A 27541-nucleotide genomic window follows, 5' to 3' on the forward strand; every position below is an offset into this window, starting at 1 on the left:
TTCTCACTCAAAGCAAGCAATGAGTGACTGATGCTGTAATGAGTTCATTGATCGTAACAGAACATGAAAAACTACTTACGATATAGATTTGAGCTAGTACTTCAAGAAATCAACGAAAGATGGCGTTAAATAAGTTGGTTTCAAATTTGTTACCTAGATGGCAGAGGTATCTTCAAACTTCACGTATTTCCATCCTCTTCTAAACCTATCTGCTGCCCGAGGGGAATATAAATAATGCAGTTAATACGTAAAGGATTTTAATAGATTTAGGAACTGATCTGTTGCATTACGTAGAACTGAATCTCTCGCAAATAGTTTTGACCCTCCCTCCATCCCTGACAATTAGAGTAAGATGGATTTTAAATAGTAATTAATTTAATAAAGTAAATTACGTATGCCGAACTGTGATTTCGAAATTGTAAATAGGAATTCCAAGTTACAGAATAGCTAATTTGTAATTTTAAATTTTTCATTTGTTTAATGTTTGTTCAGATAAATATGTACATTCTTAACATTGTTCTCAGATACAAGTGTCGTAAGAGGAAATAACATGCAACAGCAGTGTTCGAGTTTTACGTCCCACACTTATGCTAGTAGGGTAAAGTGAAAAGAGGCCAAAAAATTTCTTTTTTTCAAAATTCGATTTTGGATAGGGGCAAAAGTTGCATCATGTTATAGTACTTTACCATGGAAAATTTAAAGTCTCTAAAATAATTTTTAGCAGAGGCGCAATGGGCCTTAAGTTTGATAGATTATGTAAATAAGTGAAAAGAGGCCAATTTTTAAAAATTTTGATATGGGGCGAAAATTGCATCATATCGTAGTACTTTACCATGGAAAGTTTCAATTGTCTAAAATATTACTCTAAAATGGGCCTTCGTAGATTTTGTTTCGTAGATTTTGTAAACAAATACATGTTTGTTGTGTATTTTCTGTAATTATTAGACAGCTCTTCGCTTGAAGTAGCCTGTAATTTGAGGGTGTTAAGATTCATTGTCGCGACGAGATGAATTTCTAAAGCTACCGAAGTTAGTTTTCTGTTACAGGCTACATCAACCCAGAATTCATCACTAAGAGGTGGCTGCTGTCGAGTTCAATCCCACCCACCCGCCAACATTAGATTGAATGTTTCATAAGTTTAGTTCACGTCTTCCTGAAAAATACTGCGACTTTGTCTCAAAAGCAGGCATTATTTTCTCGAGTCAATTTTGGAACGAATATAGAAATCGCTCTCTTGTGCCCCACATACTGAAATAAGTTTCACAAATTATTTTCGCTAATATTTTCACTACTTGCGTATGACATTTGAACTCAAGGATATCAACACATGTGTTTTCTGAAGAACGAATGTCTTGCAATTTTCATCTGTCTCATGAGTCCGTATTGGCGGTTCTGTTATGTTACTCTCATTCCAGTTTACCATTTTTGTGTAATTATAAGCTTCGAAGTTTAATACTGGCATGTCGAATGAACGAATATTAGAAGGTTTACACTGCTTTCTGGATTGGAATATTTTATCAGCAGCAAGAATTCGTGTAGCTGCTATGTCGACACCAATCATGGCAATGAAAATATTTTAAGGATTCGCATAAAATGCATTTCTGGAAATTACTTTATTGACTGGAGTCTTGTATGGTTGGTTCCTGCAAACATCGCGAAAGTTTTATGGTCAAGAACAAATGTTTAGCTCCGTATTTGACAAGAGGTTTCAGTTTTATGTTGAAACCACACTGGTCCATATACAGTACTTTTACAACGAACTTTGCGAGACTTTTGAGCTTCTCTGAAGGATTTGGTATTGATATATATAGACGAAAAGTCTGTAAGCCATTGTTAACCAGCGAACACGCCCAAGTTTCCCAGGTTTCTTAATCTGGTAGGCTTTTATCACAGTCTCCTCTTATTTCACACAAGTACCTCTGATCTGACGGAAATCACGCACATTTAGAAGTGTAGGAGGTTCTGAAGAAATCTTTTCAAAGCCATACACTGAATTTGTTTCATAATTCATAAATGATCTACCAATAGACCCAGAGAAAATGTAAGGGCCAGTACTACTTTCGATTTCTTTTAGTAAATGACGAAGTGGAGTTCAATGAAATACAATAAACATATTCACCACTGCAAGGGCCTCCCTAAATGGTTTCCGAGCACCCCAATCACTCCTCCTTTTGACCCTACATTAATATTAGTGCCATCGCAGCCGATAGCCACCACATCTGATAGGTCCACATTATTTTCTTGTAATCCGCAGCAGATGAAACTAGCAATATTCTTTGCTGATACTACAGACTAGCCGCTGTTGCCTTTGTTCATTAACATTTGTTGTTGCATATTCCAAGTAACATCCCCTCCTACAATTTTTCAGTGTAAATTGTTCACTTTTCTCCATGTTTCATTCACTTTCTTTGTGCCCCCCTCTAGCGCCGCCACTGTTTCGCCACCACTTATACATAATTGGATTCTTCAGATGGGGTTTCCTTTGATATGTTTTGACCCGACATTCGTATTTCTCTCCGTTCTTGAGATATTGCAAATTGCCGCCTCGGAAGGTGACATTTCAGACGCCTCTAGCGTCCAAACGAAGCCGCATTCACCCAATGTTCATATGACATTTTTTGCTTGTTTTTACCTGTAGATTCATCTTACGAATTTTCCGACATTCATGCACGACCACCCTGTATATATATATATATATATATATATATATATATATATATATATATATATATATATATATATATATATATATATATATATAGTCAAAATTATGTGAACACTATTCGAAAGAAAGCATATAGCCAGAGTTTTCGTTATATAGTCTCAACCTACCCACCAGCACGGCTACTGCACATAAACCAATGTTCAATAGTACAATTTAGTGCCCGAACATATTTCGGGGGGAATATCGGATATTACACCTTTTATTCTCTCCTTGAGTTCTTCGGTGTCTCTCACTTTTATACTATACATGCGCTCCTTGATCACATCCCATAACCAGAGATGGAGTGGGTCAGTGGGTCGGTGGGTCAGTGGGTCAAGTGGGTCAAGTATTCTGAGTGGGTCAGTGAGTCGTGGGTCAACGGCACGTGACCCACTGCGACTCACCACCCACCATGACCCACTTTGACCCACCACCCACCGTGACTCACTGCGACCCACCACCCACCATGACCCACTGTGACCCACCGACTCAGTATGATCTACCGACCCTCTCTGCTCACTGCATTGTAGACAGTATCTTCTGAAGACTGGTAAATTTGTCATCGTTTTACTTCCAAGACCTTCATTTCCCTTCCTTTCCTTGTCTACTTACCTGAGGTGAGTATGTCCAACCAAGTGAAAAAATGAACTTCAGGCACTTTTGGATATTGATATTTTTAATTGTAATAATAACAATAAGACTTATACTACTACTTGGCTTTCGAGATCTGTGAGTTTTTAGAGGAGCTAACTACTGAAAAAAATACATTTTTGAATCACTGTAATATATAAATTATTATATAAAAAAAATGAATGTAACTATGTGTGCCTGATCATCACGGCCGAATTGCAAAGTCAAATGAAATTACTTTTGGTATGTAGTTAGGCCTTAATCCAAATTGGGATGTTGTATTGCTTTCATTATAATAGCTACATATCCTAAGGAGGGTGAGAATCCGAATTTTTGCGAAAAAAAAAATAGTATCTCGCAAGCCGTTATACTTACTGAGCTGAAATTCAGTGTATTAACTCTTTATTGAAAATAAACAGAATGTCCTAGCATATTTTTAAATTCTCCTTTATGGAGGGGGGGACTTTCTATATATGGAAAATTGGTAATGAGTTGGTTTGTAAAAATGATCGAAAACGATCGATGTTATTTCAGAAAAAAAAATCAGAAACAAAAAATTACAATGCTTGGCTTCATATATCCATTGCTTTCTACTATAATAATTGCTGAAGCTTGTGTTTATTATATGGAGCGCTTACAGCACAGGGCAATCAACCCAAAAACTTGTGACTAAAATAGACATAAAATTTGTACTATAAGCTTAATTACACGGAAATTTTAAGTTTGGATTGTACGCATAATTATATGGAAAATTTTACACTTTTTACTCTTTACGTTGGTCTACTTACCTTAATTTGGAACTTCATCCTTTTTTCCACTGAAAAGTATTGATAATTCAACAAGAAAATAATTATACTGTGATAATTTAATTGAAATTCATCGTCAGTTGGCACATGGCAAACAGCAGTGTGATAATTGAAGGGGAAGAAGGAGAGAAATTCCCATTCACCTCTGAACACTTTCCAGGAACCACGTTCTCTTACGCTTTCTAGACGGGAGATGGAACTTCGTAATGGCATCAAACCTTCATGTGTAATTACAAAGATTAAATTTATAAACAAATAAGAAATATTCAGTTTATCAGGCTTTAATTGATCATTTATGCACAAGATTCCCTATCGAAGGCGTGGTAGATGAAGTTTCTGTTCTCCATGAGTCGACATTGCCAACTGACATGGCCGATATGGTAAAGATGTTGTATGGTGATAGAGAGATGATACTTCTTGCTGAGTATTTCAAAACTGACCAAGAAAAATCGTTATCAGACTTAACTCTAACAAGCAGATTGTCGATGAGGAGTTGCAGAAATCGGGTAGAAGTATTATTATCAATTTCCACGACAGAGTGCGAACGGGGATTTACCCTTATGAATTTACAGATGACTGATATTAGAAATAGACTAAGTGCTCAAACGTTGTCTAACTTGTTGTTCATCAATGTTAATGGCCCACCGCTAGACAAGCTCAAAGTAGACGAGCTACTAATTTCTTGGCTGAAGGATGGACATCATTCCGCTGCGGATGATTTACCACGAAAAAGTTACCAACAGGAAATAAACCCGATTTCAGGTTTGTTTTAAAGTGGAAAATTACGAGGTATAGAAAATGTATAGGCCTACTTGTATTACCAATCGCTTATTTGTGCTATTTAACTTTGTACCTATGTTTTAGTAAGTCTCTTATTTGCTTTAGGTAAACTACTTTGAATAAATATTCATAATAATTGCAATTATGCATATTTGTAACTTAAATTTAACGTGGTGTTTAGTGATTGCACAAATTATAATTATGAGCATACTGTATGGAGATGCTCTCACATAGGGTACCCGAGCACCTTTATACGTTATGAAAAACTGATTTTTCAAGTCTTTTGTGAGAAAAATACTGTGAACTGCGAAACCATAACCTTTTCCATATTGTACAGGGGTATTGTCCTGCGAATAGAAGTTTCTTTTGTAATACGTTGAGAAATTAACACTTGCAAGAATACTCTCTTAGTGCAATTATATTTTACGCAGTCACTAATTTCCCCTCACCTCGAACTGTTTCAATTTCCTCACTGACAAACACTTTACCATTTTATATCATAAAGATCAGATCCACCGTTATTCTGACAGAGCGGTGCTTGAGCGATTGACTAGAAATTCAAACTCCCATTAGTGACAATTTCACAGTCATGTTTTATTACAAGTGTAAACTCTTTAGTCAGTACAGAAGAGGCCGTGGATCGTGTTCAGAGTTGATGACGATGGATTTGGGTGAGTCAGAATAGGTCACAGTGGATGAGAGTGATTCATGGTGGGTGGTGGGTCAGAGTGGGTCATGGTGGGTGGTGGGTCATGGTGGGTCAGAGTGGGTCACGGTGGGTCGTGGGTCATGGTGGGACGTGGGTCAGAGTGGGTCACTGTGGGTGGTGTGTCAGTGGTTCGTGGGTCACGGTGGGTGGTGGGTCAGTGGGTCGTGGGTCACGGTGGGTGGTGGGTCAGTGGGTCATGGGTCAAGTTTTCATTGACCCACGCCAACTCTGCCCATAACCAGAAGTCACAGGGTGTGAGATCCGAAGATTGAAAAGGCAATGCCAACGGTCCACCGCGACCAACCCAACGATCTGGGAACGTGTGATCAAGATAAGCGGAAACAGGACGAGCAAAATGAGGCGGTGCACCATTATATTCAAAATAAGCTTCTCGCCTAAGTTTTATAGGCACGTTATCAATGGCAAACTCTTGCAGATCTGAAAGTAGTCATCTGCAATTACCGTTGAGGTTGTAAAGAAAAATGGGCCAATTACACTAGTAACGGTCACCGTACACCACACATTTACCTACGGAGATGCACATTCATGCTCACGAATGTACCTGAATTTTCAATACCTCAGAAAATTGTGTTATAACCATTAACATGACTACTGGTATGAAAGGTAGCTTCATCACTGAAAATAATTTCACTAACAATTTCTGGCTGCATCCATGACATTTCAGCTACAATCTCACGCATTCTACTTTCACCTGTTTCTGCCGACCAGCCAAAGCTTGAACTATTTGTAGGTGATACGGTCGCATGCCAAGATCCTTGGACAGAATTCAGCTCACTGTCATCTTTGGAATCCCTGTTTCCAGACTGCAACGTCTCGTCGATTTTGTTGGACTCCGCAGTATGGCCTCCTGTAGTGTAGCAATGTTTGATTCACTTGTCCAATTGCTACAAATATCTGGCAAATTCGATAAATTCTTAAACGAGTTGGTGGTTGTCAATCTGGAAATCGTTCTGCAAACCTTCGGTACATTTCTGTTGCTGGCTGCACAACTTCCATTAAGTTTGACACCACTCTTATGTGCTCCAGTGTGAGTCTGTCTGCCTGTAATAGAAAACAAAAAAAAAAAAAAAAAATCATATTCTTCACATAATTTTGACTTACCCTGCATATATACGCTTCTAAATGGAGATTTTTAAAATTGAGTCAATATCAACCTCTTTCCAGCATGATCTCCCACGTGGCTAAGAAGCTAACGTACGCATCTCTGGCGTAGTGTATCCAGGTTCCATTCTCTGCTGGAGCTCATTTGGTTCGGATATCACACTAAAGGAGCAGTTCGACTTAACCCTTATCCGGGCAAGACATTTTTGTAACGTAAACGGGCAACCGGGGCCTGTGAGGCCCAGTATATATTTTAAGTGCAGAATACACAAAATCAATGCCTATTGTCACTTACTGTTCAGACTAGTCTAGAATGTACCGGTATATATTTTTGTCAAGTAGCGGAACTTCGTGTCACGCTTTTGTAAGCCGACCAAGCAGAATAGCAAATCCGGTCCAGACATTTTTGTAACGTAAACGGGCAACCGGGGCCTGTCAGGCCCAGTGTATATTTTAAGTGCAGAACACTCAAAATTCAATGTCTGTTGCCGCATTCTGTTCCGACTAAAGGTTACAATAGTCACGTGTTCAATATATAATTATGTGACAATTTGATCTAATATTTGACAGGAATTTCACTAAAGTTATACGGGGCCTCCTAGGCCCCGGTTGCCCGGTTACGTCAGGAAAAGATTTTCAAATTAAAGGGAAAAAAAGCTTTACCAACTCGATATGTTCATGATTTTAACTTCGACGAAAGATAGAAGAATTCAGTATTTTATGTCTTCGAAATATGTATGGTTATTGAGAAATTTTACAAAAATGAAGCTACTGGGCCTGGGAGGCCCCGGTTGCCCGGATAAGGGTTAAAAATACATTTTCAAAAAATATTTCCATTTGTAGAGTTGAAAATTTTAAAAGAAATGTTGTTTGTTTGATCGCGGTACGTTCAGTCGTTAGCGAGTAACAGGGGAATAAAGATTTTGTTATGACGTCATCCGTGGGCAAGCTGCGAGAGTAGGCTTCCATTCACACAGTGCCAAGTACTTCGTTTGTGAGTGGTGCGGTGGAACGTTCTAAAGTGCGATTTCCTTTTCCAGAACTGACTGCAAGGACTTAGAAATGTCATCTGCATGTAGAAAATAATAATATCTTATGGTGGGCTGCACAAATGTTTTTATAATGTTATAAAACGTGCTTTTTCCTACGAAGCATAAGTTCAGCGTTTTGCAAAAAAAAAAAAAAAAAAAAAAAAGTTTCGATACCAACTCCATTTAGAAAGATGGCAGATGATATTGCTACAACCCCTATGTATATTTTCTTTAATCATGGTTCCGATTCCCAATTATACGTATGTTCATTTTCACGTTTTGTTGCAATTTCTAATGATGACCCTATAATTTTGTGCTTCAGGAGCGCGGAAAAAATGAAATAACATGTGTAAAGTTTGCCAGGATTCGAAAAATATTTTAGGGTTAAATTTGTTTTATTCTCTTCGCTCTCCGTGGAATTACTCAAGTCTCCCGTTTCATCATTATCATTTCATACAGAAAAATTAAACGATGAATGATTGTCCTGAGGAACATTGTCATCGTCACTGATTCCTTCTATAAGCCAGTATATTTCACTCCCCAATTCACATTGAATAGCAGTTGTATTTCCATTTATTTCTGAAACAGTACCTTCAGAATTATGAGTGACCCCGTCACTATTAACCTCTAATGTCCCATCTTGATTACAACCGTCAATTGGGTCTTGTACGATTTTGTTTTTACGTTGGTAACTGGACATACATCGAGGCTTGTTCAATGGCTCGGATTCTAAACCTTTCAATAATACACTTGGAACAGCATTATTTCACAGTTTGCATGTAAATGATTCTCCTGATCAGGCCTGTACCCACTGGGGAACTTCGGAGCCGCCCTGTTAAATTTTTACTGCCCCCCTAAAGGTTTCACTGTAGGCTTGCACATGAACTATAATATGGTGATGAATTATAATATATTTGGATCAGCCCCTCTAACTCCTTTAGCTTTTCTTTCAGTAAATACGACTAACTCGGGCTCTTCAAGATGTTTGGAACATAAGTGCTTTTATTTGGCGCAAAGTTTTATATATATATATATATATATATATATATATATATATATATATATATATATATATATATATATATATATATATATATATATATAAATATAAATATATATTGATTTTCTTCAGCCATAATTTATATCGATCTGGTGATTTCTCACGACTTGGAACGTAAAAAGATACTTTATGTCCCTCAGGTTTAACCGGACGAGAATTACAAGGCAGCATGTGTTAGGCATTTCTATCTTACTTCACAGATACGACACGCGCTGTAACAACACGTGTTTTCTACTTCGAACCAGTATTTCTTTCAGAAAAATGTTCCCGGGCCACACTTAGTATTCGGAGAGACACATATTATTTTCACACAGCACTATTCATTTATCATTATATTATAGACGTGTTCTTTTGGTTTCCGGGGAGGCATTTTCGCAGCTCCGGTAGACAGTGTCCCACCCAGAAAGATGTCTGGAAGAAACACTGCGTCGCACAGTACTACGTAATCACTTCTATCTATACATTTTTTTTTATACTAATACTGTAGGAAAAGCAACTAACAAAAACTTCTTTCAAGAATTCAACACAAAGTAAGACTGCTAACGGAAACCAAACAATCTTACTATAGTGTTGCCAAAATGTCTTGATCCGTTGCAAAAAATGCGAACTGCAGCTCACACCTCGAAACAACCACTTGCTGAGCCAATAATAGTCTTGGGGCCATACATAGAACCTGTTGGAAAAGTTGCGTATACGGCATTTCTCTTTTGGAATAGTTTGTATGGTAGTAGTGGACTATTTATGGGTTGGTCACGTGATTGGGATAGTGCGCAATTTCTCACAATATGGCCGCCAATATGGCCGACCAGCCAAATTGCAGTGTTTGTTGAAAAAGCACATACCTCCTAAAGTAATAGCCCAATCTTCATGATTTAAAAACTAAATGACGTAGAAAGTAACAGACTATAATAAATTATCAAAAGTGTTTGACTTATCATAAAAATAAACACCTATAAAAATAACTGTATATTAAAATTTGCATTTTTATGATGGGTATAACTCATATTTTTAAACATGACAAGTAAACAACTGGAATGATCGACAAACCCATTTTTTAACTTAAAAGGGTATTAAAATATCTTTCATTTGACACATTAGTCATAAAGATCGGTTAAGAAACAAAGAAGATACAACGAATTACTTGGGAGCATACATAGGATATGTTGGAGAAAGTTGCGTATACAGCATTTCTCTTTTCGGATAATTTATGTGGTGTTGATGGACTAATTATGGGTTGGTTACGTGATCGAGATGATATGCGTTCTCTTTTAGTTTTGTTTCAAATTTTAACCCTTTGCGGACAGTAGTATATATAGATTTTATTTAGAGTTACGTCATTTGCTTGCATATGTATTATTGAATTACAGTGAATTGGTTGCTTATAATACCTTCTGTTTTGTATCGTTTCTGATATTTTTTTCTACATCATTTGAAATGGAATGAACAATTGGAGTGCGATCTCCGATCAAAAAGATATCGAAAACAGAAAACAATGCGAGACCCGTATGTATTTTGTGCAAGATCCAGACTCGAGGGAAAAAAGTTTATGGGACCGACAGTGATAGAGAAAACATTTCATATTCTTTGCAGAAGCTCCAGGATGACCTGTTAGATAAAGTGGAGTTCAGTGAAATTTACTATCACATTGAGTGTTATAGACCTTACGTGTTAAAAGCAAACCGGATAGAAGAACGAATAGGATCTGTGGAAAATGTTTGTGTTGTTGGTGACAGTGGTAACTACGATAAAGATCGAGTTTTGCGCAATCGGAATAATATTTCCATAAGGGAACGTTGCGTTGTGTGTGATCAGATATCAAACAAAACTGACAAAAAATTGTACAAGATTTGTGAAAGAGACAGAGCTGTTCAATTTTTTGCAGCATCTCGATATTTTCAAGATAATGTGTTCTCAAGGACAAGCACTTTAACAGACGAAGAGAGTGTCTTTGTCAGTGATATCGTGTACCATCGCGAGTGCATGAGCACGTATTTGTTAAAATACACTATTGCTACCAACAACCAGGAAAAAGAAGTGAGTCCTGTTGTTTAACTAACTTCTTGAGACGATTTTGTTTCCAGCCAAAGTATATGAACTTTCTCAGCTGTGCTCCTTCAGGAATGAAGAATGCAAATCTACCGAATATGTGACAAACAAGATGCTTAAGAAGCTATTGATAATTCATTTTGGTGAAGAAATAATGTTTGCCTATCCTAAAGAAAAATAAACAAGTCGCAGTTAGTTTACTCATCACAAGTGCGTATTCCAGATGTTGTTGATAAAGTGAGGAATGTAGAAACTCCGGTACATAGTTTTATAGTAGAAAAGTTGGAAAGAGTGCTCAAAGATTATGATTTTCAACTTGAGAATTCCTTTTGTGATCAAGAGGATCTTACAATTGCTCTAAGACTTCGAAGAAAATCAGCCTGTAGTGTGGGAGAACTTTATTAGTTCTATTTTTCCTTCCTGCAAACATTCTCTTGACATTCAGAGAAAGGCGGACGTTCCTTTTGAGATAATGTACTATATATTTCATAGTGATGGTAAACGAACGCCTTTCCACGTAAGCACTGCTCAGGATATCCACGAAACATGTAAATCGAAAACTCTCGTCACAGCTTTCAACCATCTTGGGTTATGTATAAGTTATGAAACTATGCAATGGATGGATCACTTATTAGCATCTAGAATAGTTGCACTTAGTGAAGGCCATAGAGTACCTCTCCCACAAATTATTTCGACCAATAAACCAATCAGAGCATCCATGGACAACTTTGATCACGAGGAGCATACTGCGTCTGGAACGGGAGGGACACACGATACAGTGTTGGTTTTATTTCAAGATGGTGAAACAACTTCTGAAAAACGCAGTGTTCATAGTAGTAGTTGTTGCGAGTTCAAATTCAGAAAGAGAGAAAAGAAATTTAGTGACGTTTTGGAATGTCAAAAGCTAATTAATTTCGAAAGGCCAAAAGTACGTGGAAATGTTTCGGCAGACTTTTCTCCTGCCGAACCAATGACCAACCATGAAGTAAGGAAGATATCACTAACCACCAATCGTATATGGTTTCTGAGTCGTTTACTATTATCAAGTAGTAGTCCTGTGTGTCAGATTTCAGAGGAAGTGTGTATTCCTTCTTGGAGTGCTTTCAATTCGCTGCTCAGCGTTAAAGTGCTTCCCATGACTAAGGCAGCCCCGGTGCCTCTATTACCTTATCCATCGACAGATGTTTCAGCTGTGTATATTACCATGGTTAATTTCCAGGATGTTCTTTCTCAAGTTGGTCAAACTACAGGCTCACTTTGGTGTGATGAGGGAGTATATCGATTGGCAAACGAAATTCAATTGTAGTTTCCAGAACGGTTTTCAAACATATTTCTAGGTCTAGGATCGTTTCATATTTCCAAAGTCGTTATGTCATTTTTGAAAACTATTTGCGTGAAAGTGGGATCAAGGAGACTCTCATTGAGGTTGATATATTTCGTCCAAATGTTGCAGAAAGTGCTCTTAATGGTTCTCATTACTCTCGGGGAGTGCATCCATACTTTCTAGTTGCAGAAGCCATGGAACGTTTACAGTGGCAGACATTTTTAAAACCCTGTGACTCCAGGAAATACGCAGACTTGATTGATCGTTTTCACGTATTGCAGAAAGTATTGAAAGAAGGAAAGGTTGATTCAATTCAGTTTGATGTTGGGCAACTTCACCTTCTCATTCAACAACTTAATACAGACTTTAGTTTATTTGTCAACGAAGGATGTGGGAGATCAGAAATTTTCAAATATTGGAACGAATTCATTCAAAACTTGTTTCATATTTTACGAGACTTGATTCGTAGCGACAGGGAAGGTAATTGGGAACTGCATGTGTCCGCTTTCCGCAGAGCGCTGCCATTACTTTTTTGCTTTGGAAAGATAAATTACATGAGGTGGGGAAGTACTCACTTTGAGGACTGTCTTAAACTAGCTGAAGAGTATCCAAATTTGTATGAAGACTTTTTACGAGAGCATTTCATTGTGCAGGAGACTAAAAGACATTTCAGTAGTATCGCTATGGATCAGGCATTAGAGCAGGTGAACAACAAGCCTGCAAAAGGCACCAGTGAAATCATTGCAATAACCCGCAGAAAAGAATCTGTAGCGCTAAGAAATCTCATTCAACATGAAAAGACTGCAATGAAACATCTTTTTCTTACTTTATGTCGGATGCAATTATATGATGAATTGTGAAGCACCATGAGTTTTCAAAAACACAAACAGCTCATGATGATAAACTAGTGACAAGACTTGTGAATCTCATCGCTGAAAGGGGTAACCCATTTGCCTTATCCGATGATGGAATTCAGAACATCATCACAGGTCGTCGTTTCACTGAAGAAGAAAAGAAATTTAAGCTAGAATGTGTTGATATAGGAGAGGAGCAATACCAGGAATTTAGGAAAGATGTTTTTGTTGAGAAAACAGAGAAACTGCTTTCATCCTTACACCGGATGAAGAACAATGTGTTTCATTCAGATCCAAAGAAGTCAGTTGATGTTAAGAAGGAAGCCATTGACGCCTTGCAGCTTGTAGATATAGCACGTGAAAGAGGCTATTCAATCGATCGTCTGCTATGTTGGGAACTCACATCTAGTTCTTGTTACTTGATGAGAGATGGATTCCTCCGTAAATCTCAAAAGTCAATAATGGTTTGTGAGCTTGAGAAAGATTTACCTGATGGAATGGTACTGAAGCAACTTCCCGAGTCCACTCTTCCAACCGCCACCATGATTGGCTTCATGCTTCATGATAGGACGGTAGCAGCAACCAGTGGAAAGTCATTGCAGACCATTGGAGATCTAGTAAAGAGCGTGTTTCAAAGAATTCTTCATTTATCAAAAGGATCTGTGAGGGTAGATATTGTTATGGATCTTTACTTGGAAGGAAGCATTAAGTCGTCAGAGAGAAGAAGAAGAATGGCTTGTGATCCTATTGAAATTACTATATCTAACATGGAAACACCTCTACCAAAGGACATGAATTCGTTTTGGGCGTCTACACACAACAAGTACAATTTTCAACAGTTCTTTGCTCAAAACATTATGAAACATGGTTCCCAGCACAATATTTCCACCTACATAGGCGGTCTTGGAATCAACGGGGCAAAGAGTGTACGCATTTCGAACGGCGAGTCTACTGAAATAGAAGATTTAACATCACATCTTGAAGAAGCAGATGCAAAACTTGTTTTATATGTGAATCACACTACCAGGACATCAGAAATGACACGCATTGTACTGGCTTCATCCGATGCTGATTCATTTGTATGTGCAGTACTTTTTTGCCTTGGAATTCAAGAAGAGAGGACTTCTTGAAATATGGGTTCTGTGTGGCACAGGGTAAACAACTAGATATTTACCAGTTCACACACTTATTGACTACATTCCAGAACCTTTAATCAACATTTTGCCAGCTTCCGTGCATTGTCTGGATGCAATACCACAAGCAAATTTTCAACAAAACACGCTGCAGTTAAACGTGCAAAGGAGTCACCCAACTTTTGGAACATTTTGGGAAGAACGAGTTAAACAATGTAATGGTTCAACAAGCTGAATCATATCTTGCAAGTACCATAAGAACAAAGTATACCACATTGGATGTACTCAGAGTTACGGAACATCACAGAATGAAATGTATTGATTTTACAGAGCTCCCACCAACATCATCATCAACACACTTACACATAAAAAGAGCGTATCTTCAAAGTCATCGTTGGTACAATATACTTCAGAATTACACACAGCTTATTCCAGCGGACTATAGTTTGTAAAAGAAGACGGTGATTGGATACCATCTGTAGTAGAAAAAAGACTTCCATCGGATTTGCCTGTACAGTACACATGCAAGAAATGTGCCAAAAGCACTGTCTGCAAGTGTCGTTTAACAGTGATTTCGTGCTCGAAATTCTGTGAATGCGATCTGAATGGTTGTAATAATCTATACAACTAGCATGCAAGCTGTAGTACCAAATAACAAAGTTCACATAATAATATTGTATGGTGTCATTCTTTTGTAACATCCAAAATAGTTTATTTTTGTTTGTTTGTTTTTTTTTTGTTGACTATGTTACTATGATATCATCATTTGTACTATGTACACTACGTATTATTTCTGAGACTATAACAATTGTTACTACATACTTAATTAAAAAATATAAGTATTGAGAGAAAAGATTATCATTAAAACCTTGAACTTATCAAAGAAATCTTATTAAAAGATTGAACTTATGACATTATTCTAACTCCTAAGATTGTAACTTTTAGTTTTAAATATTTTCCAACATCTTGGAAAAACTTGTTCATATCAAATCTTTTGATCAAACTGGAAATAATCCCATGCAGCAGTAACGAGAATGGTGCTCTATAAGTGTGTATTCCAATATACGTAATGACGTCATCAACCCCTCCTCTGTGGGCGCAAAAACCTAAGGAGCCTATTTATTCTTTAATACAAACGTGCACTATCCCGATCATGTGGTCAACTCATAATTAGTCCATCAACACCACATAAATTATGCGAAAAGAAAAATGTTGGGACGCAACTTTCTCCAACATATCCTATGTATGCTCCCAAGTAATTCATTGTATCTTCTTTATTTCTTAACCTATCTTAACAATTTATGTGTCAAATAAAATATATTTTAATACCCTTTTAAGATAAACAATGTGTTTTTCAATCATTCCAGTTGTTTACTTGTCATGTTTAAAAATATGAGTTATACCCATCATAAAAAATGCAAATTTTAATATACAGTTATTTTTATAGGTGTTTATTTCAATGATTAGTCAAACACTTTTGATAATTTAATATAGCCTGTCACCTTCTACGTCATTTAGTTTTCAAATCATGAAGATTGGACTATTAGTTTAGGAGATATGTGCTTTTTTCACAAATATCGCACTTTGGCTGGTCGGCCATATTGGCGGCCATATTGTGAGAAATTGCGCACTATCCCAATCACGTGACCAACCCATAAATAGTCCACTACTACCATACAAACTATTCTAAAAGAGAAATGCCGTATACGCAACTTTTCCAACATACTATAAGGGTTCAGTCTGGCCCCAAGACTATAAGGGTTCAGCCGTTGTTAATTGAGAGGGTGGAGGGGAAAGGGAGCGGAATTCCTTCAGTCGATAGCAGCGCTTGGAGCGAAAGACCATGTGTCAAGTCAATGTGGTATATCTATAAATCCACTGCACTATTAAAGGTTTATTAGCTGCACACGAATGAGTGGTTGCTGACTCACATTCTCCTCCCTAGCCCACGGGTGACGTCAGCATTTGCAATTCATCAAAAACAAACGCCTATAGAAGCTGAACGAGACAGCCTATCAAGATTTATATAAAAAAAATACATGTCAATTATTTTTAAAACTCTTTCTACTGCGCCAAACTTGTTTTTAACTCGAACTGCTCCTGTAAGCAGTAGGCACATGTCTCACATGCGTTTGCTACTGTACAAAACGCTAAATTAAAATGAAAATCAAATATAGAACTCAGTGAGACCAATGGCCATAGCGAAAAGTAGAAAATGTCCAAAAGGTACCATAAAAAGCCTTCGTTATACACAGCATTGTTTTGATTGAAATCATCGAGTAGCAAGCTCTACGTCATGTAGCGGCATCTGTTAGTGCCAGGCATGAAAGTGATAGCGCAGGTAGCGACATCCATTAACGTAATTGCTTACTATTATGAATTAGCGTACCGTACAGAGTAAAAGGCTGATATATATATATATATATATATATATATATATATATATATATATATATATATATATAATTCTGAACATTTATTTTATTTATCTACTGTAAGCAGGGCCAACAAGAGATGATCTCTGAAGTTTCTTACTACATGCGTTAGATCAATGCAGCCCATACCTTATACTACTGTCCCCAACCACAGTCACACTGTCTTTCATCATTAATTAAATTGCCATTATAGATGCACCGAAAAAAAAATGATATTTGTGTAATGGCAACATCACTGCGATCTGTCAGAGACTTTCTCTTACTGGCTCCCCTATAGCAGGAATGTTCGTTCTTTGCACAGGAAGAATAAGTTTATGGGAAATACTATTTAAATCTCTTTCCTTTTTTAGGATACGTATTTCAATGAAAGTGTAATTATAGAACCCATAAAATACTCTATTCTTAGCTTATATTTTAAACTACCCTATACCCCTTTCTTGATACGCCATTTAATCATGTATCATTAAACTGTAACACGTATCCTGACAGTAAATCACAGTTTTTAAATCATGATGTATTAATTAAATGGCGTATCAAAAAAGATTTGCTCGTCTTTTGGCCTAATTCTCACTTTGTCTAACACTTTATCAGCTGCCAATCACAAATAAAAATCACATCCGCCATTTTAGGTGGAATGTCAATTCCCATTCGGCTTAATTCCCATTACGCCTAACGATCTTATCAGGAAGGAAATACCATATGTATAAGATCTGACAGTGTTTCTATTTCTAGACATACATAAGTGACAGAAACTTACATACAAAACCACACTTATTTCAAATAACTATAACAAAATATTTCAAATAGAAAATAAAAACATAACTTACATCAAAGAAATTACTACAATCATATTAACAATGTATCACAATGAACAACTACTCTTTTGAAATAATTATAACAAAATGTATTTCAAAGAGACAGCATTGCAACTAGACAGTTTGAATACACAAACAGTTATCCAGCAGAAAACATAACAGTAGTTAGAATTTGCCAAAAACACATCACAAATTTACAATATATTACATTCACTTCTACGCAGTGAACACTTCTGAAATGTGGTATATATCACACATGTGCATGTAATAAGATATAAAGTCTATATAACAAAATAAGGAAGTTTCTTCGTTTCGTAATTTGTCTTTCAATACATCGATCCTGTCATTCAGCCTTTTCCATTTTCGTTTCTGATTGCACCCCAGGATACTCAACCTCAACAATAACAATAATAATCATTCTTCACCACTGGATTGCACTACTTAACGAAACTGGCAGCTTCTGGGTGTTGTATATAGTATCTTTTTTTGGCTGGCAGCTTCTAGGTGTTGTATACAGTATCGTGTTTGGCTAGCAGCTTCTAGGTGTTGTATATAGCATCTTGTTTGGCTGGCAGCTTCTAGGTGTTGTATATAGTATCTTATTTGGATCAAAAACCAATTTATTTATATGCTTAGGTATCAGAACGGAAAATGCACATGATTGGTCAATCACGAGTTACCTTTTGTTCACATTTCAGAAGTTAAACAAACTGTGATTAGTGATTAGCTAGTGGTCGTGACTGATCAGTTCTTATTACTGATAATCAATTGCCATCAGAACAGTATGTCAATTCTAATTTATTTATTTCAACAAAATGCACACAATATAGTCTGTTCCAGTTGTTCTTTTATTCAGTCTTTTTTTTTTTTTTTTTGTTCACTGGTGTTGATTTCAGTATTAGTTCATCGGCTGCAATTCAAACAGGTAAACCAACTATTCTAGTAATTTTGTAGATATTTCTTCTAGTGATTGTAGTAATTTATTTGACGTATTTCTTTCTTTTGTATGAAATAGATCGTTAGGCGTAATGAATATTAGACCAAATGTGAATTAGCATTTCACCTAAAATGGCGGATGTGATTTTTATCTGTGATTTACAGCTGATAAAGTGTTAGGCAAAGTGGGAATTAAACAAACTGAGAAGACACCAAAAACCGTGTCAGGTACGAAAATTCATTTCAATAGATGAAGCCGTTTTTCGTGCTTCGATCATAAATAGCACGCCTTGTTTTTAGTTAAGAGCCTATAGTATACGAATTTCACCCTCTAACTTAATCGAATGCTTACACTTCAGCATTTTTGAAAGTCGGAAGTCTTAATAGGGAAGTTGACCTATTTTACCTTTTAAAAGCTTAATTTCAGCAAATATTAAATTACGTATTCCCTTATTATTGTTTATGAGTTTACAAACTATATTTTACATTTCCATCGTAAAAAATCCTCACATTCGTCATTTTCTCAATGAAGAAAAGGAAATTTTGATATCATAGATATAACCTGCTTTTCCCCTTTTGGAGCGCGAAACTCGAAAATGCTGAAACATGTATTTTGTTATGTTTATTTAAGAATTTATAAACAAATTCTCGTCAACTTAAGAGAATCCATACATTTGACACTTTGTAAAGAAATTAAAGGTAATTTCAATATTATAAAAATTGCCCCTTTTCCCATTAGAAGCAGCATTTTCGAAACCGAATTTTACATCTTCAACTAAGTCAAGTTTTCACATTACACTCTTCCCCAATAAAGAAAGGAAATGTGAACGTTATAGCAATGATGCATTTCTCCTCATTAGGAGATGAATTTTCGAAAACGCTGAAACAGGTATTCCATTATTATTATTATTATTATTATTATTATTATTATTATTATTATTATTATTATTATTATTATTATTATTATTATTATTATTATTATCTTAGAGTTTATATAAAGAATTTCACATCTCCAATGTGAGTGACTTCCCGCACTTTGTTAATAAATAAATGATGATTTCAATCTTGCAGAAATTGTCCCTTTTTCTCCCTTCGAAGTGGAATTTTCCTTAATTTTATTTTAAAATCTATATATTGTTTTACAAATCTCTAGCTTTCATATTCGGCACTTTCTACTTAAACGGAAGCGAATTTGAGTATTTTATAATTGTCCCTTTTCCCCCTTAGGAGTAAAATTTACAGAAACGCTGAAACACGTATCCTTTATTTTTTATTTTTATTTATTTAGTTTTTTTAATGAAGAGTTTCTATGCCGAGTTTCATATCTCTAACATCACGGGATACACTATTCTTGGCACAAAAAATGAACTCTTTATGCCTCCCTTAGGTTAAGTATTTCGAAACATGCTTCCTTAACCTTTTCTTTCGTGACAAAATTAATACTCCGTCCGAACTTCACGTTTCTACCTATAGCAGTATACTCTGGGCGAATAAGTCACTCACTTCCACTCTTTTATCTAATAGCATATATGTATTTATTTTGTATTATATGTTTGTCTTCCTGGCTCTGTTTTGGAGTATAAAACACATATGGTTCGTGAGGGCCCTGATTTCATCCCTAGACAAGTAAGTTTGTGGTGGACAACTTCTTGACAGTGGGTTTTCTCGGGGTATTCCCGTTCCTTCATCATCATTCACTTGCCTTAATCATCTTTCTTCCTTAGCCTAGAGACATAATAGTGTGACGTTAAACTAAAAGATTTCATAATTGCTTTACAAAAAACAATCAATGATAATGAAAAGAAAGTTATTACAGTTAGACGATTAAAGAAACAAAAGAAAAACATGTCACTGAACCAGAATAAATACACCTGTTTTAGAGCGTAAGTTGATAGCTGTAAAATAAATATAAAGTTGAAAGATATGTAAACATGCAAAGTCCTTATGGGATTGTTTCGTTTCTTTTCTGCTCACATAGCATTCCTATTAAATTGAAATACCGTATATGATCGATTTAAATGCAGACACAGTTCTTGCTAAGCATCTACTCTTACAATCAGTGGCTCTATTCAGCCGGTTCGCACCGGTTCGCTAGAACCAGTTGTTATAATATTTCGAGTACGCAGGACCGTTTGTTATATAGCCTGGCATCAGGGCTGGATCTACGAAATATTGCGCCCGGGGCAAAGAAGTTTTCCTGGCGCCCCCTTCGTTAAAAGTCTAAATACTTTATGTTAGGAATTGGAACAAATCTTAGGTTAAATTATACATTTTAAAAAGTTCAGTGGTGTCCAATTATAATGAGCCTGAGGGCCATAACCGTCTTTGCTAACAAGGTGAAGGGCCACAGCTAATAATAATAATAATAATAATAATAATAATAATAATAATAATAATAATAATAATTATTATTATTATTATTATTATTATTATTATTATTATTATTATTATTATTATTATTATTATTATTATTATTATTATTATTATACTACAAAAGACAAATATAAAAATGTATTTGAAATATTACAATCAATGTGATAAATGAGGATGACTAGGAGAGTTTACAAGGGCTGGAATATCTACATCCAATCCTGTTGTTGAGAGCCGCAGAAGATGTAAAAGAGAAGAATCTCCAAGGCAGCTTCTGAAGCGGTTCTTCACAATTTTCATGGTGAATTGGTATGGTTGGTTTGGTTTGGTTAATTGAAGTAATCGTTCTTTCAGCAACAATGCCTTGCCTATAGCTACATTACTGACTCCAGTGTTGCCTTGGATGTCCGGGCCTTTTTGTTGTACAGAAGCGCTAAATGGATGCCTTATTTCGAAAGAAGAGTGGAAACATTAAAATAATCAACATAAATGAAAATATTATCAGTAATAACAATCGTATGTTGTGAGAGCTTTGTGGGCTGCAGAAAATGGTTTAGCGGGCCGCATGCGGCCCGCGGGCCGCCATTTGGACAACTCTGGTTTAAACTATTTGCCATCTTTCACCCTTTTATAACTTTTTACTGGAATTTGTGTACACATATGAGCTTGAAACCATTACGAAGCATATCCAAAAGTTACAAAGTGAGAAGTGTTAAAAGTCATTCTATCGTTTAATCGAAACACAAACCGATACATTATACAATGTTTACGTTTTATTTATATGAAATATTTATAAAACTTAAATTCTGAAACGGGTTCTTTTGTTGAAGCTCATTTATTTCGAAAACAAAATACTCTGCTATACTGAAAACAAAATTCTCAAGATTTTCCTCGTAAGAAATGCATAGTTGCGGAAGATGCAAATTTGTTATATACATGTATTGGGACCTATTGTGAAATGTCTTTCAGATATTACCGCAAAGTAATGTTAGTGTCGTAATAAAAAAAAAATACATAAAACTTAAAAAAGGGAACCAAGAAAGTTATGTCGCTTTTTGTGGAGGCCTGTGTTTCATTGGCCTTCACGTCATGAGTTGAATGTGAATGGAGATAAGGCGAAAGTCAGTTTTTGGTCTGGGTGTATCCAACATACTACCTGGTTGTGGCAGTTAAGTTACACCGTGAACTTGGGTAAGGACAGAGTGAACATGGGACCTCCACAGAGCGCCATAAAGGTGTGTTTGCTGTACAAGTTCAAACTGGGGTCAAACGCCGCTCCAGCGGGGCAGAAGGTATGCCAAGCCTATGGTGAGGGGTTCGTGAATACGCGGACAAAGCAGTGGTGGTTTAACAAGTTTAAGGACGGTGACAAAACACTCGAAGACGTACCATGTGCAGGAAAACCAACACATGTACAAAATTAAGATCTTCGGGCAGCAACTGAGGCGAACAGTGGCCAAACATGTGAGGAACTGGGACTACAATTCAGTGTGAGTGGAGAAACCATTGAACTCCTCCAGCAACTTGGGAAGCAATACAAGTTGGGTTGATGGGTCTCACATGATTTGACTCCGGGCTAGAAGGCAACGCGAGCAGACACCCATGTTTTTTGCTGTCTCGTCTGAGGAAGCAGTCACTTCTAGACAGGGTGTTGACATGTGATGAGAAATGGGTCCTGTACGAAGCTCCACGGCGACGTCATCAATGGTTAGCATCCCATGAACCGGTTCCAAAACAGTCGAAACCAGCACTACATCAGAATAAGGTCCTCCTGTGTGTTCAGGTCTACTCGCAGAATCGTGCTTCGGAACTGCTAACAGCTGGTAAGAGCATCAATGCAACTATGTACCGTCCGCAGTTGAGCCATGTTCAAGAAAAACTCAAAACTCTGGATCCAGCACTTCTGAAACGCAAAGGGGACCTCCTGTTACAGGACAACTCTAAGACCCACGTGGCTTGGATGACCCAGGACACTATTCTACCTCTTGGATGGGAAACTCTACCATAATCCCACCCACCATACTCCCCGAACATTGCACCGTCTAATTATCACCTGTTCCATTCCTTGGACAATCACCTTAGAGGACACCAGTTCAAATCCCTAGTAGAGGTGCAAAATGCGTTTGATACCTTGTTCGCTTCACGGCTCACCAAGTTCTACCGCAATGAAAACCATGACCTTCCAGAACGTTGGCAGAAGGTGGTCGATACTGATGAGGACTATTTTTGATCTTCCAGGTACATCTTAGGTGACATATCGATGTTAGAATTTGCTGGGTGAAAAAGCGACAGAACTTCCTTGGTTGCTTTTATATTTAGAAACATTTTTCTATATATACGGACCCATAACTTGATAGCCTACAACTTCCTCTTCTTCTGTTGGCTCAGGAAATTATTCTTCATTGACTTACTTTATGGTTTCTCCTGTGTGCGTATATTGACTTTTCAGTTGTACGCTTGGCTTCACTTTATGTGCGGGCCTTCCACTTGTATATAGATAAGTATACATATTGACTTTTCTCAAGTGATATTGGCTTCTCTCATATATATATTGGCTTTTCTCATGTGCATATTGGCCTTTCGCGTGTCTTCCTCGCATGTGTAGATTGGATTCACTCTATGTGTGGGACTTCCACCTGTGTGTAATTAATTCTCCTAGTAATATGCTTAGGTTTAAGGTAGATAGTTACACATGTTTCACATCCATTTATATGTAACAATAAGAATAGAGAAGAAGTACTTTTATTTAAAGTATCTATTAATAACGGTGTTCTATATAATTACATGTAAAGTCCTCAATATTTTTATTCATAAGATGGTGATTGAACATCCTTGTTCTTTATAACTAATGTTACCAAATCTGAGAACCTTTCATGTCCCATGGATGAACGTAAGTATGTCTTAATGAGTTTTAGTTTGCTGAAACTTCTTTCGCAAGTAACCACACTGCATGAAAGGATAAGAGTCACCGAGACGATTGGACAGACACTTTGAAGTCCATTTTCGGTAATTATGTCTCCTATGTTTCTTTGGGTGGACCTCTTGAGGTCCAGCAATAATGCAATAGCCTGATTATTAAGACTCTCAATTTCTACACATAATTCTACTGCATTCAAATTGTTTTGGTATTGGAAAGCGAAATCCGCGCACGAATTTTTCAGGTCCTCCGAAGACATTTCACACAATGAGCTTCCTCTGAGGAAACTGAAGTCCTTGTTTACTTCTTTGAACCTGCCCATTCTACTAAAGAGTTCTTCCTATAAGTGGTCAAGAATTCTGAAGAAAGATTATCTAAGGCGATCCTCTTCAGTAAAAAAGTATTGCTTCATCCTCTCCTGACATTATCCTCTTCTTCAAGATACACTTTTCTCTGAACTGATCTTCCGCATCTATCAAATTAACAGTAACCTTCGCTTCCGACAGCCATCTTTCAAATCCATAATTTTGAACCTAGAGATTGTGTTCAAAAATCAGATAACAAATCAAGAGACCTTTGCAAAGCCAAATCCTTATTCTGAGTGTTTCTTCCAGACATGTTTCTAGGAGGGCACTGCTCCCCGGAGGAGACCAAAATAATACGTCTGTAATATAATAATAAATATAATATTACCGTGTGAAAATAATATATGCCACTTCGAATAGTAAGTGTGCCCCCAAGGAACTTTTTTTTTTTTTTTTGAAAGAAACACTGCTTATTCTGTACTTCATTGTTAACTTCATTTAGATATTTCATGCAAAACTGAGTCCCAAAATACTAAATTAATTACAAATTTCAGATCTTTGATTGATTTCGTTAAGTATTTGGCAACTGATTTGACTTCTGAATTAGAGGAAGTGGTTATTATTTCATTAAATGCTACGAGAACATTTTTCAGCTCAGATTTCTTCCCATTTTCTTGATTCCAGCAACCATCCCATCATTATCAATACGGCTTTCCAAACTTTCCAGCGTTAATCTTGCCTCAAAATGACGTCCCCTACATGCTTTTAACCAGCTTCGCCTCGGGGCAAATGCCCCGAATTGCCCCCCTCCACGTAGATCCGGCTCTGCCTGACAAAACAGTAATTTTACCCAGTTATACCCAGGAACAGTAAATTTTAGTTTAACTATCTTTGTTTTAAGAAATTCTTACACCTATAGGGTTAAACATATGACCTCTCAAAACAAGGTATAAGCGTTTATTTCTTAATCTCAAATGCTCAAATATTAAGAATGAGAACTGGGATTACAGGACTGTAGTGGTAATGGTTATCTATATCTGAAACGCACACATAACATTATCAACAATATTCAATCAATTGTTGGATTAAGGTCTTCCCGATACTTTTTGACAAGCATTCGTTCCCAAGATATTCGCAGTGTTACCGAAATTCGTCACTCCACCTTCTATTAGGATGCTGTGTAAGTCCATACTTGTCAATTCTGGTACCCAGTAAAAAATTGCTTTTTTCTACCATGTATGTTTTCTTTCATCCATCTATCCATATAGTATATACAGTGTTGGGTAAGTTACTTGTAAAAATGTAACGCGTTACAAGTTACTTTACTTTCTCTTAAAATGTAACGCGTTAGTAACGCGTTACTTACCCCAAAAAAGTAATTGTTACTTTATTTCGAAAGTAATGCGTTACTAACGCGTTCCTTTTAGGTCCGAAACTTTAAAAATGTGAAAAAAAATATGACTTCAATTTTCCGTACTACTATTACTACCGCTATTATTATTATTATTATTATTATTATTATTATTATTATTAATATTATTATTATTATTATTATTATTATTATTATTATTATTATTATTATTATTATTATTAGTATTATTATTATTATTGCACGTTCTGAATCGCTTTATGTAAATGCAAGGACAAATGTTTAGTTGATGTATGAACATTTTCAGATAATGTAACACTGATAAAATGCCATACTGCGTTACTCGTAGGGATGGAAAAGAGCGAGTTCGAGAGAGTTTTCTTTAAAACTCGATTCGACTAGAAACAGACATCTTTGAGCTGAACCCGAGAAGTCGACTCGAAAAATTTCCTCCAACTCGACTCGAATTGGGGTCGAGTTTCGAGTTGAGTCGAGCCAAATCCGGTGTGTAGTTTCGAGTACATTCTTCAAGTATATTACATAGACAGTATAATCATCATCAATGGCACTACTACTACTACAACTTTTATCATCATCATTATTATTATTATTATTATTATTATTATTATTATTATTATTATTATTATTATTATTAATTATAACAACACTGTATATAAAAATGAAAGATAGGCGGTTTGTATTTGAATACTAATAAAACTAGTTGATTGCCAACCTCGGTAGTCGTAAAGTCTTGGAGTCAAGGACATTGTTCGCGAGCTTCTTAATTTGGGTTGAGGGTCTAGGTTGAGTATTCGGGCTCGAGCCAAACACTGTTAAAAGTTATAGGGCACTGGCCAAATATCTTCAAAACCGCTCGGCCCGGGTTTAGAATTGTCAACGACTCGAGCAGCTCGGCTCACAGCTCATTCACTATCGGTTTCAAGACGAGTTAAAACGAACGAGCCATTTATCAAACTCGACTGCACTCAAAACTCGATTTGAATTCGAGTCGAGTCAAGTTTTAGCTTGACTCGTGCACATCCCTATGCGTTAGAAGAATATGGTTGCTTATAATTGTTCTGCTAAACTAATTATATAATAATAACAATGCTGTTATGTAAAATTAAAAATACAGAATATAGAGAAACATTACATTACAACTAATAAAATGAGAACACATGAACTGGGGATGAATCAAAACTTGCCAGTAGCTCGAAAATCGATTCATGCTTTTTAAAGCTTGTTTCAAACTCTATAATCAACGGGACTCGAGGATAAGCAAACTGATCTGAAAGAACTCCAATATTACATACCATCAGCAAACTATTTGGTCTAGGAATTAATTCGTGCGGTTGGTACGCACACATTGAAGCTGTAGTACAAACACAAAATACATAAATACCTTAAGAAAAATATTGTCCATCGCTAGCCACCACTTTCGCCCATCTGTCAGGCAATGTACGGATTCCGTGGCGAAAGAAGTCCTCATCCTTGGAAGCGATCCAGTCAGAGACCCATGTTTCGATATCTTCTGAAGAAGTAAACCGCTGTCCAATCAAATCGTTGTTCATGCAATCGAACAAGTAGTAGTCCGAAGGAGCAACGTCTAGTGAATACGGCGGGTGGGGTAAAACTTCCCATCCGACGTTTTCTAAATAGATTTTGACCGGTTTTGCGACATGTGGGCGAGCGTTATCATGTTGAACAATAAGTTTATCATGTCTGTTCTTCCATTCTGGTCGTATTCTGGCCAGAGCTTGCTTCAAACGCATTAATTGTCGTCGATAACGTTCTCCATTCATAGTTTCACCCGGTTGCAGCAGCTCATAGTACACCACACCTTTCATATCCCACCATATGCACAGCATAACCTTTGCACAGTGAATATCTCGTTTTGGTTGTGATGGACCTGGTTCACCTGGTTTCACCCAGGCCTTTTTTCGTTTAGGGTTCTCGTAATGGATCCACTTCTCATCACCCGTAATAATTCGATGCAGAAACCCCTTTGAAGCAGCAATTCGCAAATGGTTTTTCGTCTTTCAACGTCTCTGTCTTTCAATTCATGTGGAACCCAATGTGACATCTTTTGAATCATTCCCATGGCTTTCAAGCGTTTGAAGACTGTTGTTTGATCAACGCCTAATGCTGCTGCAAGTTGTTCCTGCGTTTGACACGAATCCTGCTCGAGCAATGCT

The sequence above is a fragment of the Thermobia domestica genome, chromosome 6, assembly GCF_964235325.1.
Source record: "Thermobia domestica chromosome 6, izTheDome1.hap1.1, whole genome shotgun sequence".
NCBI lineage: Eukaryota > Metazoa > Arthropoda > Insecta > Zygentoma > Lepismatidae > Thermobia > Thermobia domestica.